The sequence below is a fragment of the Podarcis gaigeae genome (assembly GCF_964106915.1).
Source record: "Podarcis gaigeae genome assembly, chromosome: 3".
Lineage (NCBI taxonomy): Eukaryota > Metazoa > Chordata > Lepidosauria > Squamata > Lacertidae > Podarcis > Podarcis gaigeae.
This window is the reverse complement of record NC_139680.1, coordinates 67,396,543-67,414,813: the sequence shown is the minus strand read 5'-3', so window position 1 is coordinate 67,414,813 and position 18,271 is coordinate 67,396,543. Positions and strand designations below refer to the sequence as shown.

At 44.3% G+C, this 18,271-nt stretch overlaps 1 protein-coding gene across 2 annotated transcripts in view; it reads right to left on the bottom strand.

Moving 5' to 3' along the window:
- Window positions 1-3,293, bottom strand: part of TIAM2 (TIAM Rac1 associated GEF 2) — a 123,838-nt gene extending 120,545 nt beyond the window's left edge. The window contains exon 1 of one of the 2 annotated variants that reach the window (XM_083732047.1): window positions 2,775-3,293. The gene's annotated coding sequence lies outside the window, so the exon portion shown is untranslated. The remainder of the gene's footprint in view (window positions 1-2,774) is intronic. The other variant, XM_083732045.1, reaches the window with a different exon arrangement.
- Window positions 3,294-18,271: the final 14,978 nt, after the last annotated feature.

Here is an 18,271-nt window from a genome sequence, read left to right as displayed (position 1 = left end):
CCCATTGCTGTAGCGTTTTTAAAAAGATAGTAATCTCTACAAATTTTGGCACACTACTACGTGTGAATTTATTGTTTAACAAAAAAATTGATATTTTGTAACCTTCTGTTTGCAAACAGCTTAGAGATTTTCCTTTCAGAAATGTAAAGCAGTATAGAAATGATTTAAATAAGTAAAAAACTGTTCTAGTATAATATACGATTTTTTATTTTAAAAAGTATTGATGTACAGAAGACGAACAATCCTAAATTCAAGAAAGGAATTAAAAGCAGGTGCCTCTTGTTTTAATAAGTAGGTCACCCACCACAGCAGCTGGGGGAAGGGAGACACTATACATGAGTGGGAGAAATTGGACATGGCAGCCACATCTTATTTGTGAATAATAGTCTTATCACAACACTCAGATGACTTAATAATTACAAGTGTCACCAGCAGCAAGTGCTTGGGGTTTGTAGAACCTTCAGCTCAGCAAGAGCTCCAGCTGCACAGAATTTAGTGCAAGGATCCAAGTCTTCAGATAAAGGCCAATTTCCAAAGATTGAGGAGTGTGAAGGGGCATCTTTAATAACCCATGTCCTAAACTATGACTCCATGGTTTCATGGATTCCCTCTCATCATCATTCTTTGTTACCAAAAGCACGCAGCTAGCAAACACCTTTGTTTCTAGTTCCACTCTCTTTCAAGAAAGATAGGGATACTTTTTTTTTTACAAAGTATCCCAAACATATGGACATCCCAAAGCTACATTCCTGTAACAAAGCAAACTTCTTTCAGCCTCCTGTATTCCTAGTTTTAAGCTTTGGTCTGTCTTTGTATAAAATTAATCTACTCCTCTAACCCCAGAGCTCTGGGCTGAAATGCATGCTGCATCTGTAAATCAGGGAGAGGTCAGAGACAATTTTTAGAAGAGTTGAAAGCAGTTTGAGAGAGACAGTGGTCTGGATGGTGTACATATTTTCTTTGTCCCACTGGTGCTGCTGTGAGATAGATAGATAGATAGATAGATAGATAGATAGATAGATAGATGATAGATACAGACAGATAGGTAGATAGATATGAGAACCATACTGAACTAGTTTACCAAAGGCAAAAATGTGATGTGAGTATATACCATGGGCAACAATCTCCCCACCCCTAGGGGGAAAAAGCACCTATTATCTGCCTCCAGCCTTTGTTAAATAACAGCTTCACAAACAAACCAAAGACTTGGAGACAATCTTGCTTAGCAGCTTTCCCCTTTTCTTTTCTTTTTTTGCATGTTCAGTACTACGCAGGAAAGCTATTAAACACTTCAAGAAGAAAGCAATATTTATTATGAGTTACTGTATTTGTACAGCACATCCAGCCAGGACCTCCAGCAGCAAAAGTTCAGAAACATTTTCATAACAACTACCATGCTTATTTTTAGTATCCTCTTGGATGCTTTCTGATTAAAGAACTGCAGTGAAATTATCCAGACACTCTGGTAGGCGTGCCTTTCTCTGATGGGCACCAAGGAAAGCATACGCACACAGAAAGATTTTGAAACAAGAACTTAAGAATTCAAATGTAGTTCAAAATAACTTCAAAAACACAAAACTACAGAAAATTTAACTAATCCAGCTACGGTGGTGCCTTTTGTAATTGTTTTATTGTTGGGATGTTATTGTATTTTACCATGTTGTTCTCCCTTAATACTGGCAGTACAGAAACTTCTGAAATAAATAAATAAATAAATAAATGCACAAGATAGCTTGGCTGTTATGGGGTGTGTAGCCAGGCTAATGCTCTCTACTGACGCACACACAAGGTCCTATCTTTGTACTCTGAATTGCTGTGGGCTAATAACTGCTCTCTAGTTCCATGCTGGAAATCAATGATCACTCCGATTCTGAGTCGAATGCTTTAAAAAGGTGGGTGACTAAAACAGGTGTTATGATGTCAAGGGCATGCCAAGGGCAGAGTCACATAGGAGGTCGTTGTCCTTCTGGACTAGTAGGTTAGCACACAATTTAGAAATGCATTAAAAATATGGCAGTGTTCCCACAACTTTCCACAGCACAGATTCTACCAACTAGACCACAGGCTAGCTTGTGAGCAGACCAGAAAGCATCAGAAACCCACTCCAAAAAAGATTCGTGCTCATGCCTTAAATAGCCGACCACGCAGCCTTCAGGCTGCAATCCTAAACACATGCGCTGGATAACAAATCCCACCGAACATTGTGGGGCTTGAGTTGCTTCTGATTAAACACGAATAGGGTTCCCCTACAAGTTCCAGAAGGAAGAATTCATTTGATTAGAACGGGCGCCGCCTAGTCAAGCAAAACTCTCGCAGCTGAAGTGATTACCAAGCATCAAGCAAATACACCAAGGCTGGGAATCAATCCCAGGAAAGTAAACCTGTTGTCTTCTTCAGCGGGTCTACGCAGGAGCAAACAAGAGGCGGGAGAGTCGAGTTTTCACACCCCTTCCAGAAGGAAACCATTTAAAAAAACAAACCCCAAAAGCCGAGCTTTGCAGTGTTAAAGCAACTTGGGGAGAGGGCGGCGGCTTCGAGCTTCGTAGCTCACCTCCAACCTAAACAAGAGAAGTTCTGAAGGCGCCTTAGGGTGCTACCCTGATCAGTTCAGCCACTAGAGCCGATGGTCTTAGATGGGCTGCAGCCCATTAATTTCAGCGGGTCTACCCCGAGTACGTGCTAGTGGGACAAGCCTTACAAATTCAAGGGAAGACGCGCGCGCTCGCCCCTCGAAAAGCCCTCAGGAAGGATGCCCCCTTCGTCCTCCTCCTTACCTCGGGGTAAGCCAGCAGCGCTTCCTTCTGAGGAGACCTGCGCAGGGGCTTAGCTGAGCCGTCCGCCTCCGAGGGCGGCCGCCGAGCTGCTGTTCTGTGTGCTGACAAGAAGAACTCAGCCCCTCTGGAATGGGCTTCCTCCTCCCCTCGAGAGCTCGCCCTCGCTTTCCACCAGAGGAGAAGCGGCTTTCTCCGCCCCGCGGGCTCTTCTTCCACGCACAGGCTCTCCCCCGGCGGGCTCGTACAAATCCCAAACAAACGCAGCTCCGCCTCGCGCCGCTCAGAGACCCAGCAGCAGCAGCAGCAAGAAGGCCAATAGGAAAACGCCGAGGGAGCCGAGTTGCTCGCGCCTCGGAGGTCGCTCGGAAAGTGGCCGGCGCGCGCGCGCGGAGGGCGGCTGCTCGGGCGCGGGCTCCTTCTGGACTCTGCTCCTCACAGCCGACAAACAGCAACACACGAGCAACTCCTCCTCCTCCTCCAGCTCCGCCCCTGCCGGGCGGCTGCCACCTAACACTCCTCGACGTCTTGCGCGGTAGAGCGAATATCAGGGCAGAAGCTGCCTGTCTGTGGCGGCGGGGCAGTCGGACTTTGCTTGGGGCGAGAGGCAGGCTGAGCAGCAGGGCCCCAAAGGCAGAGGACAGGCCTCGCTTTCCATCCTATAAGGGGGGGGGGGCAGGCAGGGTCCGCATGACTTCTCGTTCCTTCCTCAGGAGCTGCGCTCTGAAATGTTGTATGTCTGAGGCAGTTTGTTTTCAGAGGCCCGCCGACACCTATTGAACACACATTGCTATCGAAAGGGCCTTGAGACAATTAAAGGCTGGCCTAAGGTATATGGCTGCCCGAGGGACCTGGGAAGCTGCCTTATAGTAGGGTTACCAGACTTCCCGGGTTCCTGGGGACAGTCCCCGGGTTTGCAAATCTGTCCCCGGACAAATTCCGTCCCCGGAATGTCCCCAGATTTGCACATCTGTCCCGGGAAACGTAGCAGTGGCAGCCTCAGCAGCCCAGAGCCAGCCTGGTAGCGCAGTTGGCTCTGGCTGGCTCCGGGCTGCTGACTGCTGCTGCCACTGCCAAAGAGGAACCGGGGACGTCCAGAGGTACAGATCTCCTGGCCCCTTCCCCCTTTGATTTGACTGATGGGGGAGGCTTGGGAGTTGCGGGTGGGGTGGCCATTGCCCTGGAGAGGCGCAAGGCGCATGGTTTCTCTGCTGGGCAAGGTGCAAAGCCCTTCTTTCACACCCTATGTAACATAAATGTGCAGAGTTTTTTAAAGACTGAGCAATGACGCGCCGTGCGCCCATGACTCCCAAACTTCCCCTGATCACCTGCCCCCTTCCCCCTTTCTTTTGACAGATTGGGGTCGGCTCAGGAGCCACGGTCAGGCACCATTGCCCAGTTTTTTAAAAACTCTGCGCCTTTATGTTTCACAGGGTGTGAACGAAGGGCTTTGCACCTTTATGCAATATGCATGTGTACTTGGGCCCAGGGTCTTTTGCCTCACCATCCCCACTACTGCCTCCCTGTTGCTACTCAGCTTCCCCCCAAAAAATAAATGTCCCCGGATTCATTGAAAAAAATCTGGTAACCATACCTTATAGCCCCATCTCAATGGTCGGTCTAGCTAAGTACTGTCCACACAGACTGGCAGTGGCTCTCCAGGATTTCAAAGAGGGGGATGGAGATGCTGAGGGGGGAACCTGGAACCTTCCACATGCAAAGCAGATGTTTTACCGTTGAGGTACAGCCCTGCCTCCCAAATGGAGGTGAATGGCAAGATGGCATCCTCACCCAGGGCCATGAGTGTAGCTAAAGGGGGGAGGCTGCCCCCCTAAATCAGTACAAATCAATACAAATCTGAGGTTCTGCCCCTCCCAACAAAAATCCTGGTTATGCCCTTGCGCAGGGGCACCCCAAACTGCAAAGTGATGCCCTCCCCTCGCAACCAGGAAAGAAGGGGTGAGTGAAAATCTACATCAGGAACAAGGGGAAGGGGCATTAATATCTAGAGCAGGATCTGCTACCCCTGTGGATCCTGCCACCCGAGGCAGTCACCTCACCTCCTGGTTGGACTGGCCCTGTCCTGACCCTCATTACATGTATGGAAGCCAGCTGAAATGACATTCGGATTTTATTTCAGTGCTGGCCGTGGAACAGTTTTCTCCATCGCACTCAAAGGCAACAGGCTACTTATGTGGCTGCATAACTTCCTTCTTAACTTTCATTATTTCATTTGCAATAATTAAAGAGACACTTCAGAGTAGTTTTTAATAGGGGTATAGATGTAAAGGGGTCATCTGCATACCCTCCAACATTTCTCTGATGAAACTGGGACATCCCATCCCATAATTATAATTTTATTATTTACACCTGATACATCTTACTGGGTTGCCCCAACCACTCTGGGCTGCTTCCAACATCTTTAAAAACATAAGAAAAAAGTAAAAAAATAAATAAATGAAACTTCCCTATACAGGATTACTTTCATATGGCTTTTCTCCAATGAAAATAGGGACATCCTAAGGCCTGGGATCAAATCAGAAACCGGGACAGCTTCTCTAAATCAGGGATATCCCTGGAAAATAGGGACACTTGAAGGGTCTGCATCTGTAATCTCTGGATCTTGACATTTCTAACCATGTTCTACCAAAAAAACCCAATAAACTTTGTACTCAATGGTACTTACTTCTGAGTGTGTTTAGAATTGTGCTGTTGGATTCTGTCCACCTTGTTAAACATCCATCCTGAATGACTTAGGCTGCAGTGCTTAAGTTCCATGAGCAAAATGAATGATTTGTACCTCTGCACCTTAAAGAAAAAAAAAAAGCATTGACAGCTTGTTCCACCCTGTTTCCTAGGAAACTTTCCTGCCTCTCAGTCACAGCACGTTGGCTCCTCAGCGCTTTTAGGCTAATAGGGTGAATGTCTCACAAGGTGCTGGGAGGAAACAATACAAATGAAACAAAATAGATACAGTGGTACCTCTGGTTACGTACTTAATTCGTTCCAGAGGTCCGTTCTTAACCTGAAACTGTTCTTAACCTGAAGCACCACTTTAGCTAATGGGGCCTCCCGCTGCTGCTGCGCCGCCAGAGCACGATTTCCATTCTCATCCTGAAGCAAAGTTCTTAACCCGAGGTACTATTTCTGGGTTAGCGGAGTCTGTAACCTGAAGCGTATGTAACCCGAGGTACCACTGTACTAGCTTAGCACATCCACACATTTACTCTACATATCTGTGTAGAATGTTAGTGAGACTGGAGAGACCTTTGGGAGGCTCCCTGCCACATTTGGTTAGTAGATTGCATTTGACTTGCTGCCAGTAGTGCATTCAGGGCAGGACTTGGGGGCAGGTGTCCAAGAGTCCACTCAGGAAAATAAGCACAAAGGGCCCTCAATTCCAGTAGGGCTGGCTTACCACGTTCTGAAGTGAAGTAATAATCAATGCTGTCTAAAGAATGCACCGCAACTTGTTGCATCACAAACTCTGCAAAACTGCCCTGAGGACTGTTCCAAACATTTTACATACGTGTGTAAAGAGGAAGGGAGGCCCCTACATAATTACAGCATATGTCTTTCTTTTTTCTGTTCTTTGTCTGAATGCATATGAACTGAAAATCTGTGGCCAAATGCAGCTTCCTCCCCAATATGTGTACACGTGACAGGTGGAATTTTCACAGAACATGGAACACATATTTTACTGACTTACAGTCATACATACCCCGAAAGGTAAAGTGGCACGTGTGAAATGCAACTACTCTGTTAGAAAGGGGGAATCCAGCTAAATTGGATGTTGAAGGGTCAATAAAAAAATGAAGAACTTGTGACACAAGACAGAAGATCATGCACCCACATATACAAACACAGTCTATAGAGGGCAACTGTACAAAGGAAGCTAATTATGAGAACAGAAATTAAGTGAAAGAAGCTATGTTTCCTATGCTGATTTAATTTCACTGGGAGACTCCCTTAAATCAAGCTTTGTCAGAACTCCCAGTGGGTATAGTTCACAATGACGGTGGCTATATTAAAATCATTGTGAGGAAAATGGATAAGGACAATGACTAGGTTGCTAGGAGGTAGCCAGTTGGAGGGATGAAGGGGGCCCAATACTCTTTGGGAGAGAAAGGAGAATTGTCTGGAAATACCCAAATGGCTGTTGTGTTTTGTGTGCTGAAGTTTGGGCAAAACAGAAACCCCACTGCTGGATTAGATTAATGTGTCTTTCTTCCCTCTATGACATAATCCCAAATGTATGTTTTGCTATTCCGCTATACCACTCCCGCCACTGTGTTGTGTTGAGGGTAAGCCTGTCTCTCCATTGGAATATCTTGGTCTTCAACATAACCACTAAGTGATCTAATTTCAGTTGAGCTTTTATATTAAAAAAATTATTTCTGGCTGTCCGTCTGGGCAGAATTCTTCATCTCCTCTTTCACTGTGTTGTGTGTGTGTTTGAGCTTACCACTAAACTGGTGTTTTCACATTCTTAGAAAATTACTTTTTTATGCTAGCAAGACAACAGAAAAGGAACCCCCCCTCCCAACGTTTACATTACAAGCAAACCAGATGTGTGGATAGAGTCATTATATAGTTAATCACCACCAGAGCCCTGTTCAGGCATCTGCATGAACATGAGAGGGCTTAAAGCCTGGGGAGGGGGAAGGAGAGGGTGTGTCTGCAGGGTTCACAATTGTGTGGAGGCTTCTAAGCATGTAGAAGACCCCTTCAGACATTTGGGCTGAATGTGCAAAGGTTTGATGAGGAATCCATGCATGCAGAGACATTGTGGCAGGGACTGTGTGCTCACTCCCCCCCCCAATTGTAAGTCACTTTCAGACTCTTGCTATTCTTCAGTGCATTCAGTCACATTGGCAAGTTCAGGTTGCATAATTAAGATTGATTGTGCCTTGTGCCACACACTTGCGTCCCCAAAAGAAAGGACTTTTTTTTTCATGAGGAAAGTGAACAAACTGCAAACTGTGGTTTGGTGCTGATGAAGAAGAACTTGTTATGTAAAGGACTTAACCCTTCACAAAGCACTAGAGCAGGCAAGGCAATCTAAGTAAAGTCCAGAAGAGGGATAAATGATGTGGAAATGGTGACTTCTAGTTCACAAAACAGTAGAAGCAATTGCAGCATCCCTTTTGAAAATGGCAAATTGACTCTTCATGTCTCTCCAAAAGCAGAAAAAGGAAAGTCCAGAAAAAGCAGTCTAGCCATTAAAAAAAACACCCGGCAGCAACAAGAAGCACCCTTTTAGAAAGCATACCTGGCAGGTGCATACCTTGCTGAGCCAAAGGAGCATAGTGTGGGAAATGTTCCAAAGTAGGCCAGTTTGCCATTCAATGCCATACCCAGTCAGATGGTCCAAAAAACGACAGCAGCTGTAAAGGCCAAGTTTTATAATCTGGAGAAACACCAACCCTCACAGAAGAATAAGCTACTGGTGGGACAACCATTAATTTCAGAATAGATTCTGGATCTGATACCCCCGCTATTTCAGAGAAGATTTCCAAGACTTTCAGAGAAGGCTTACCCCCACCTGCATAAGATTCAACAACTAGCACTCACTATCCTCAGGCAAACTGGGAAGCAGAGAAAACAGCACACATTGCAAATAGAACGACCTACTTATTGATCTTTTAAGTTTATGGGTAGCCCAGTGGAATTGCTAAAGGAAAGGCACCCGTTCTGTTGTGGTGAACCCTGAGAAAAAGTTGCTGTTTCAGAATGAAAGAAGTTATAAGCATTTCTATAACCTGTGTGGGGATAAAAAAACATGGCAGACTCCAGGTACCATATGGAATGGGGGAGGAGGGATGGAACGAAACACAGAGATCAGATTCTGTTGATTCTGGACGTTGAGTGCTTAACAGGAGCTAACAAGACCTTCCTCTTATTGGAAAATATACAAATGCAAAAGGACTACCTCAAAATGGAAATTCATCTACTGAGACCTTTCTAACACTCCATGGGGTGACCAAGAACAATATAACGTGTTTATATTTATCTCTACCCTGCATAACTTGTGACCTGCCAGGGTTAGGGAGCAAGACTTACCCTAAGTGTACATGGCAGTTATTTCCAGAACTAAACCTTCAGCAATGCCACTATAGCTACATTCAGTACATTTTGGGGTAAAGATAAAAGAGGTGCTAGTACTCATATATTGATAAAAGTGCTATGGGTGTCAGCCCCAAATGTCAGCCATGGGCAGCAAAGAGAGAGAGGGAAGAGAGAGAGAGATATGCTGGTACTCCATGCGATTGAGTACTGTTACAAAAAAGAAAAAAAAGGGGGGGGAAGCCTTGGCTATATTCATGAATTGTTCAGTTCATATTGCATAAAATTAGCAGGGGTGCCTAGGGTTACCATTCCCACCCCAATCTGGATCCTGTGTCTGGCAGGTAGAATTTCAGTAGCTGAATATTTACCTGGTGTGGAAATACTATGTAAATATCAACAGCACTAGAGTTCTTCCAGAAAACGCTAGCAACCCCACATCCACTGTGAGTACCCACAATATATCCTATAAATGCCCCATATTTTTTTTCACCATACAGTGTGATCAGTCACATATCTGCCAAATTTAGTAACATGCAAAATAGCCTGCGCCAACCATGTGATCAGAATATCTAGGAATGGGCTCTACCAAATGTCCCTTTTCACAGGAGGCAGTGAGCTGCATGTTAACTGATCCAACGACGATAATAAAGAAGCTTCACAGAACAGATACTTGTGTCCAGATGGTTTATAACTTAGGCAATATGTGTTGCAAATCATTGTTCTGCCGCAAAACCATAGCTGAAATTTCAAAACGTGATTCCTTCCAGGCAACCACATGGTATTAATATTCTGTGTTAGTTTAACATTGTCAATAGCTGTTTCATTAGCACAATTCTGAGCTGGGAATTAACCCCAAGAAGGTCTGAAGGGATTAAGCAGGAAAGCTAGTCCAAATGAGAAGAAATAGCTGTGTACACACCATCCCCAAATTTAGCTCAGATTATGGGGATTAATCCAGTTTAATGACTTCACGAATTGAGAACAAACCTGAGCTATCACTGGCCTGCAATGCAACTTTTTAAACCCAGGGTGCCCCTTTCCCATCCTCATGTATGTCTACCTCATGACACTGCATGTGGGTGTTTGCAGCAGGAAGGGGGGCTTTTTTGCCCATGGTTGGGGGGCAGGGAACAACCATGGTAGATCACTTGCAGCAGAAAATCAGTGGCTACAGGAAGGATTAAGCCTTCTTCCTCCATTACAAATTTCCCCCTCACCCACAGCTCCCAAAAGTAACATGTAGTTCTTCCAAGAGCAGGCATTTTAAAGTCAATTCCAGTGCTCAAATTATTATAGAGATGGGGACCCCCCCCCCATAATGAAACCCACAAGCTTCCAGTTCTTTAATGACCCCTATGTTTAGGCAAATCATGCCCATGGCTGCTAAAAAACAGCATCTAAGAGAAAGCATCACAAAAGAGAGAGCGTGTAGTTCCTTTTTCCAATGCAATCTGATCCTTTAGATCACTTACAGTGGTTTAGTTACAATGGAACCAGAGGGACCGCCCTGGTCCTCCTCCTCATCTCCCAAACAGCATCCTGGAACAACAGGACCTCAGTTACAATCATTAAACCTCTCTGGACCTACAAGTGATATAATGCATAAACAGCAGGCTCTTTGTTTCACATTTCCCAATTTGTTCAATTTATGGTGTGTTACTAGGAAAAGAAAACAAAAAAAATGCTGAAAATTATAGCTCATCATTGCTCAATTTCTTTCAAGCTCCTTTCCCCTCCAGTATTTCAAAAAAATAAAATAAAAAGCAAACTTCTCAATCCTTGAAGCACTCCACTGGCGCTCAGTCCATTGAAATGAAGGGAACTTACACTGTCAGAGCAGTTTGATGAGCAAGCCTCATTCTCCTTTTGGGTCATAGCCTTACCATCTGCACACAGGGAGGGGAGATTTATTGTCCTGCATTCAAAGGGAGGAAATGTGAATGTTCAGATCTTGCACAATAACTCCAGTTTAGCAATGACAGTTCTTCAAATGGGTTTAAAGCATTAATAGTTTTCATGAAACCTGGAGGTGAAAAGTTCTGTTGTACATTCATAGCACAGTGGGCATTCTTGAGATAGAAAAGAAATACAATATTTTGCAAATAAATAAATACATTGTCATGACAAAAGGGGGGGTGACCTCTCAAGGTCATTTCTATCTGAAGATTGTAACAGTCCTGATAATAGATAATTTTGTGTGTGTGTGTGTACTTCAGCAACCAGACGCAGTGTGGTTTTACACGATAAGCACCAGAGGAGCCCCTCAGAGACTATTTACTTAAACAATGACTTTATTAAAGCCTTTAAATATCTAGGCTTAATATTTACTTATAATCTCTCCTGGACCACCCATCTACAATCTGCCTCCCTTGCTGCAACCACGACCTCTAATGCCATTGTCCGATTTTATCACCAGAAGGGCAGCAAACACCTTCCAGCAGCAATTCAAATATTTAATGCCAAAGTTGTCCCTAAATTATTATATGGCTGCGAAGTATGGACCACAGCAATATCAGGTAACTTGGATCGCCCACTTCACATGTTTCTGAGATCTCTTTCCGGCGTCCCGAGATGTGTCTCAGGTGCAGCCCTACGACTTGAGTTCGCCCAGCCCTCAATTGTAAAACGAGCATGGAGTCGAGCCATTTCCTATAGCTCCCACCTACTAGCATCGGATGCTCGAATTAGAGGTGGTTTCTCCAATCTGATCCTAAGAGATATTCATAATTCTCCTTGGAAAACCGCAATTAATCTCAAATTCCGCTCTCTTCTCAATTTGAACCGCAAAACTGTTTTTAACTTAGAGTGTATTAGCCCGGCGGCCCTACCTCCAATCAAAAAGAAGCTGCAGCAACTTGACTTCTCTAACACAGCTTCCCATGCAAGAGGGCCGTGTTCAGGCTTAGCCCTAGCTATTCCACCCCCTGAAGGGATCCCTCTATACTGCCTCACAATTCCTTCGGAGGCTAAGCGAAGGGCCTTTACCTGTGCCCGTCTCAACTGTTTTCCTACAGCAGTTCTGTCGGGTCGTTACTCCAGAGTTTCCATCGCAAATAGAACATGCTCCTGCAATGACACGGCTCTGGAGACTATGGAACATGTAATGCTCTTCTGTCCCAACTGGACAGATGAAAGATCTCGGTTTCTAACTCCTCTCGTGAACAAGCTTCATCTCCCAATCCAGCCTTGGATAGTGTCCCTTCTTCTGCAGGATTCTGACTGTTGGATTACCGAGATGACAGCTAACTTCCTGCTTAGTGTGATGAAGAGGAAAGCGGCACCAACTTCTTCTTTAATACCACAGATGTAGTCGATACGCCGCACAATCGAACCTGTTTTTGTATTCTCTGTCACTCGATGTTTTAAATCCCTTGTTACTTTTGTTATCCCCATTTTTTCAAAGTATTCGCCCAGGACGACATCCACTTTTTTCTCCCCACCCCCATTTTATGTTGTTATTTCTATGTATATTATGCTATGGCCACACGGCTAATGCAATAAAATCGATCAACTTTATTAAGAACACTTCACATTTATATAGCACTGAACAGCGTTCAAGGCACTTTGCAGTATCATCTGTCTCAACAGAAACCTTTCAAGAATCCTGCAAAGTAGGTAACTGATAAGCTGAGGATAGAGATCAACATTTATGTTACTCTGGCACTATGGGAGCAGATTCACCATCACTCCTTCCTGCATTGCTAGGACAGCGTGGGAACTTCTACATGGGAGGATCTCATCCTTATCACATGAGTGTCTCGCAATTTGTTTATTTAAAATATTTCTATCAAATTAAAATACTCAAGTGGCCCAGGAAAGAGTGCCACAGATCACTGGTTACCAAAGTAATGAGCTTAAGGCTGCAGTCTTGCATCCATCAGACGCAACACCCATCAAACGGAATAGGAGAGACTTTTAAATACAGTGGTACCTCACTTCAGGTTACATACGCTTTAGGTTACAGACTCCGCTAACCCAGAAATAGTGCTTCAGGTTAAGAACTTTGCTTCAGGATGAGAACAGAAATCGTGCTCCGGCGGCGTGGCAGCGGCAGGAGGCTCCATTAGCTAAAGTGGTGCTTCAGGTTAAGAACAGTTTCAGGTTAAGAATGGACCTCCGGAACGAATTAAGTACTTAACCCGAGGTACCACTGTACTGTTGTATACTATTGACACTTACATTCTACATATCTAGGTAGGTTTGCCTGAACAAAAATGCAGGGCAGGACCAATACAGTTTGGCACCTGAGGCAAAGCACAAAATGGTGCCTCTTCCTGCCAGGGGTAAGTGAATATCTACATCAGGAACAAGGGGGCAGGGATAAAGATCTACATTGGGAACAAGGAGCACCTCCTATTTGCCAAGAGGCTGCTGTAGGAGGCAGAAGATCCAGCCCCGAAGGAGCAGACCACAGCCATCGCTGCCACCCAGGCAGTTGCAGCAGCAGCAAGTGATGCATTCCTTGAAGGCAGATCTGCCGTTCTTGTTCATGCTACCACCTAAGACAGCCGTCTCCCCTTGCCCCATGAATGGTCTGGTCCTGAAAAAATGTTTCTAGTGGGTCCTGAAAAGAGTACAGGTGCCTTACCAATGCCAACAGCCAGGTCATTCCAAAGTGTTTGAACTTTTGCTCAGGTCCTGCAAGTTTGCCAAAAATGTCTGGTTGATCACTTTGAGAACAGGATGCTGAACAAGGTGGGCCACTGGCCTGATCCAGCAAGCTTTTCTTAGGTACTTACACTCTAAATGTTAAGAACAAAAACTGATTCCTGGCAACCAGTGAGAAATTGCCCTATGTTCTTCATAGAGGGTCGTGCAAGGGGGCTGGAATAGGGACAGCTCCCTTTTGCTCTTTCCGCTGCGCTTAAATGAAACTCAGACACTGCAGCATAGCTGTGGGCAAGTCCCAGCATGAGAATGACACGCTGACTTGCCACGGCACCAGGTTGTTGTTTGCTATTTATAAATGTACAGCTGACATGCACCTGTAACTGAATGTGGAGAACAACCGCTTTGTTCCAAATGCAGAAGCAAGTGTGATGACCACAGGAACCAAACGGTACCATGAATGAGTGCAAAATTGTGAGGAACAGCAGTAAAGAACTGGCCATTCTGAGACCAGAAGGATTGTTCATTCCACACATCAGCCTCTTGTCATCCCTGTACAACATTTTCAACAGTGACTATTTCAGTAAGAAGTTACTGTGGCCGATATCCTTGGTTTATTTTCTGCTTGCCCCCATCACCCTCCCATGTCAACTGGGGCCACCATGCCTCTGAAGTATACTATTTAGCATATTCTGTTAACAACCCAGATCATTTATGCTGGGCTGAACACTGCTCACATCCACACCATCCCTTTAAAACACTACCGTACGTTGATATCTCCCAAAGAATCCTTGGAACTATAGTTTGTGTGCCTATTCCCATTTACTCTATACCCAGGGTGTTCCCACTGCTGGTGCATACAACATTAGCCACAATCAATATCTATCCTGTTGTTTCTTGAGAAATGCTGCATTTTTATGCATTTCTCCCCCCCCCCCAAAAAAAACCCAGCTTCAAATTGAATTGAGAACAAGAACAACCTAGCAGCAATTTAGTAGATTTAATACATGCATTGTGGCTGTTGTCCAGCACTTTTATGAGACACAAACAGAACATTATTTTCCATTAACATTTTTTCATAGTTACATTTAATGTATAAAAAAAACCCCAACATCTGAAAATAACTGAAAAGCAAACACCACAGTGCTATTTATACATTTGCGACCACCGTGTTGCTTATATTCATGCCTTACTACCCACATCTATATATGTTTTCTGGGCTCCATATTTCTGCCTCAAGAGGTGGGAATGACAGTGGAGCTCTCAGCTTATCTTGCAACCATGTAGAAAACTTATATGGATTGTTACCTGGTGCTTAGTTTTCAATGGATGATTAATCATTGGATGTCCTGCCTACAGCATTCATTCATACCATGAAAAGTATCTATAAAAATGCAAGTGTGTGTGTGAAATGACTCATAGTCACACTTGCACTTTTCCTGCTTAAAGTCTTATGGTCTAAAAATACAGCAACAGAGCAGTCTTTATATTCACCAGGGACAGCTTCGCCAAGTTAGGTGTGAAAACGAGTTGGACCAGAGCCAGAGTCGTATTCTGTGAAGCTGCTTATTCTTGGAGTTGGTTCTGCTACTCCTGATCTACAGGTCCTAATATGTATGACCTGACAGCACTTTTTGTTTTGTTTGGTGCCAATCACACTGAATTTGAAAGGTGTCAATCCCATATTGAGCGGTTTTGACGGAATCAGTGAAATGAGTGACTGGTGCTCTCAAAACTGCTCACACTAACAACGTGTGGTTTGACCAACTTGTGTGGATGTTAACTGCACAAGGAATGTACCCATGATTTGCTATGGTGGTAACCATCAGTCAAGTTCCACGATAAGCTGATTTAAAATATTGTCTCATGGGAAGGAAAAAACAAACGCATCATGAACACAGAAAAGTAACATGCAAGGGAAGACCAAACTAAATGTGATGGTGGTAGATCAGTGTATCGAAACATAGATTCACCCCATTCCCGAAAAAGGAGGTGGTGAGCAGTTTTGACCAGCAGATGAGCGCCTGGGAGAAGGTGCTCCACTTTCCCACAACCCCTTCTTCCAGCCAAGCACAGCCCTTGAATGGAGAATTAAGACAGACTACAGGGAGTGTGTGTGTGTGTGTGTGTGTGTGTGTGTGCAAGTTTCACATTTTTCACACAGGCACACCTTCTGCTGATAAAAACAGAGGCTACCCCTTTTTCCACTGTGGCAGATAATGCTTTTAAACACATGTCTGGCTCTGAGAAGTCTGAGCATGCTGCTTTCCTATGTGCAAGAATGTATTTAGGTTGGAAGGAGTAGCATCCAAACCTGCAAACCCTTACCTTCAACCATACAGTGCAGAAAAAGAGTCTACCCTCTTAATCCTGCTGAATGCATAAAGTGGGAAGAGCTTTGTTCTCTATAGATGCACCGGAATCGTTGCATCACATAATTCTTGATTGTGCTTTTCACTTATCGGCCAGGAGCAAGTTTCTTGCTCAATATCTTAAGGGAATTGCCGATGATACGACTGAAGCCAAACTGATATATCTATTAAATGATGATGACCCCCTAAGATCACTCATGGTTGCCAGATTCTTGATCAGCGTCCTATCCCTAAAGAAGAGAAACGGACTCCTGTGTGGCTCGGATAATCCCTTTAAACCATGATCTATGTTTTAGGATGTAATTAGGTGATATCACCATTGATGTCTTCTATTAATTTATGAGCAGAGGGCGATGTTTATGTTACAAATTTATTGTAATGTATGATGTTGGTCTTTTGTTTTTGTTTTGCTTTGGTTCTTGTCTGTTTTTTTCTAAGTTTTGGCGGTTTTAAATTTGGAGGTTCAAGTACATTATGGTGGTATGGGAAACTGTCGTGTGACGGGCCAATGGCCCTAATAAAGATCAATCCAATCCAATCCAATCTCTATAGATGCAATTTGAGGCCCAGCTCATACATGCCACACAGAGTGGGCTGCTGCTTCATGGTGCAGTAATAATATCTGCAGCAGAAAATCACATAGCTTGAGTGGATCACACAGAATGTTCCCACCATGCTGCAACAGTATGTATAAGCCTGCCCAGTGGTATAATGATTAGAGTGTTGACTAGGATTAGGGAAATACACATTCAAACCGCCACACAGCCACAAAGCTCACAAGGTGGCTTTGGGCCACATACGCTGCCTTGCCCCAACCCTGTGAGGACAAAAATGGAGCAGACCAGAAGAACCACGTTGCTATACAGCTTGAGAGCCCAGCTGGATCAGGCCACTGGCTCATCTAGTCCAGATACATGTTCCCACAGTAGCCAACCAGATGCCTATAGAAAGCCAGGGAGCAGAATATGGCACATGAGCCCTCTCTCCCTTCCTGTGTTTTCCAGCAACTGATATTCAGAAGCATTGCTGCTTCTAACTATGGAGGTGGAGCATAGCCATCATGACTAGTGGACATTGATAGCCCTCTCCCCACCCCCACCCCCACGAATTTGTCTAATCCTCTTTTAAACCCATCCAAGTTGGTGGCCATCCCTGCCACCTGGTAGAGTGAATTCCATAGTTTAACTACGCACTGTGAGAAAAAGTACTTTGTTTTAGAGGTCCTAAATCTTCCAACATTCATTGGGTATCAATGAGTTCTAGTGCTATAAGAGGAGAAAAAAAAAGAACCTTTCTCTATCTTTTTTCTCCACACAATGCATAATTTTGTAAACATCTACCATGTCACCTCTTAGTCACCTTTTCCCTAAGCTAACAAGTCCCAAATGCTGCAACTTTTCTCGCTCCATCCCCTCAGTTATTTTGGTGGCCCTTTTCTGAACCTTTCCCATCTCTACAAGTTCCTTTTTGGGGTGAGGAGACCAGAACTGTAAACAGTACTCCAAATGTGGTTTTGCTAGAGATTTCTATAACGGCATTATTATCGGCAGTTCTGTTTTCAATTCCTTTCCCAATGATCTCTAGCATGGATTTTGCCTTCTTCATGGCCACTGCACACTGGGTCAACATCTTCATTGAGGGATCTACTCTGACCCTGAGGCCTCGCTCCTGGTCCATCATGTCCAATTCAGACTCCATAAGTGTGTCTGTAAAATTAAAACTTTTTGCTCCAATATACATCTATTTGCACTTGTTTACACTGAAGCTATGGAGGAAAGGGGTGATATATATACAATGGTACCTCGGATTACCGGTACATACGCTTCAGGTTACAGACTCCGCTAACCCAGAAATAGTGCTTCAGGATAAGAACAGAAATCGTGCTCAGGCGGCGCGGCAGCAGCAGGAGGCCCCATTAGCTAAAATGGAGCTTCAGGTTAAGAACAGTTTCAGGTTAAGAACGGACCTCTGGAACGAATTAAGTACTTAACCCGAGGTAACACTGTATAGGCAGTTCATAGTAAAAAGAAGCTTGCTATTTCAGCTGGAATACAAAAAGCCTGAGAATCCACATAGTTCTGCTGTTACACAACTGAGGAAGGGAGGGAGGGAGGGAGGAAGGAAGAGGATGATCAGAAGACTGATGTTTTGGGCTAGGGTGAAAAAGTTATGGGAGGTTAAAAGGATTAATCATACAGGACTCATCCCAATGACCTATTTATTGAGCATTCATTCAGATTTGTTTGCACAGTGTTTGCATATTCTCCCATTATCCATTCATTTCACACTTTCTGGTGCATTTCCCCATTACTTTTATAACTGCAAACATCAGTTTATTTTTAATGGGTATTTTGTGCAAGGCCGACAGAACACTTTAATTCACTTCAATTGGACGAACCTAAATTTCCTGGTATGTACTTGAACTCATCCCTCCATATACCAACAATCTGG